This window comes from Rhagoletis pomonella, unplaced genomic scaffold (assembly GCF_013731165.1).
Source record: "Rhagoletis pomonella isolate Grant_MI unplaced genomic scaffold, Rhpom_1.0 Rhpom_scaffold_00002, whole genome shotgun sequence".
Classification (NCBI taxonomy): Eukaryota; Metazoa; Arthropoda; class Insecta; order Diptera; family Tephritidae; genus Rhagoletis; species Rhagoletis pomonella.
In genome coordinates, this window is record NW_023458556.1 from 99,830,888 (window position 1) to 99,832,312 (window position 1,425).

Sequence of the window (1,425 nt, forward strand, 5' to 3'; positions counted from 1 at the left end):
CAAAATGGATCATATATGCTAATATATGCTAAAAAGCTACCTACGTACCGAATTTTAAGCAAATCGGACCGTAAATACGATTTTTTCGAATAGTTCAGTCCCTGGTCCACTTCTCGGAAAAAATTGACCATATATCCTAATATATGCTAAAAAACTAATTACGTACCGAATTTTAAGCAAATCGGACCATAAATACGATTTTTTGGAATAGATCGGTCCCTGGTCCACTTATCGGAAAAACTTTATCACATATGCTAATACATGCTAAAAAGCTACCTGCGCGCCGAATTTTAAGCAAATCGGACCGTAAATTCGATTTTTTCGAATAGATCGGTCCCTGGACCACTTCCCGGAAAAAATGGGTCATATATGCTAATATATGCTAAAAAGCTACTTACGTACTAAATTTTAAGCAAATCGGAATATAATAAGATTTTTTCGAATAGACCGGTCCTGGTCCACCTACCCGAAAAAAAGAAAAATTTTTTAGCCTTAAACATGGTGGTTACCGAAAGCTATTTGTATACAAAATTTTATGAAAATCGGACCAGCCGTTCGCGAGATTACCTGTTACAAAAAAAAAGGGACTTCTCTTTATATAATTAGTATAGATAACTAAAATTAAATAACAAAAATATAAATTGAAAAAAATTGGTCAAAGTGTGCACTTAAAACATCAATAAGAATCAAATTTAGATAGTTATGGAAATATACCCTCATTGTCCCGTGGCGAAAGTTTGGGAAATGACACAGAAGTTGATGAAGACACCATGAAAGCAGATTGGGGTACCTGAACCACGTATGGTAATGAGTGCTGTATTGGCTGATTCATGTTAAAAAATTTGTTCATCATTTTTGCAGTTTCTTCGCGATCTTTCGCCAGAATTGCTTCCATTTCTTTTAGGTTTCTTTCTAATAATTTCTCCCGCTTACTTGTCTGCTGCTCTGCCAATTCTTTATCGTGCTCCTTCATAGTTTCAAGCAACTCCTGCTGCGACTTTTTCCAATCCTCCGTAAAATACTCTACCACTTTGTGATAACTTCTCTTCTCTGAAAGAAAAAAAAAAAACACAAAATAAATGGTTAAATAGTTGCTAAAAATTATACATTAAATACATACTTGCTCTTTCAAAAGTGTGCGATTTTTCTCTGCAGGCAGGGCTTTGGCTTTCTGCCCTGGTGTCGTCTTCGTTAACAATTGAGTCCTCTTCTTCGCCATGATGGATGCCCGGTGACATATCAGGCAAACACTCGAGGTCGAGTGCCTCCAATGCTGGACGATGGCCAAAAATTTCTTCAAAAAGCTAAAAGTGTTCGCATGTTTGCCGCTTTGCCCCACTTTTGCTGTTGCTTCGCTTGATTCTATAAAATTCGGATGTAAAACTTTTAAATTTATTTCGAATTTGTACACCGCTTTTTATAATA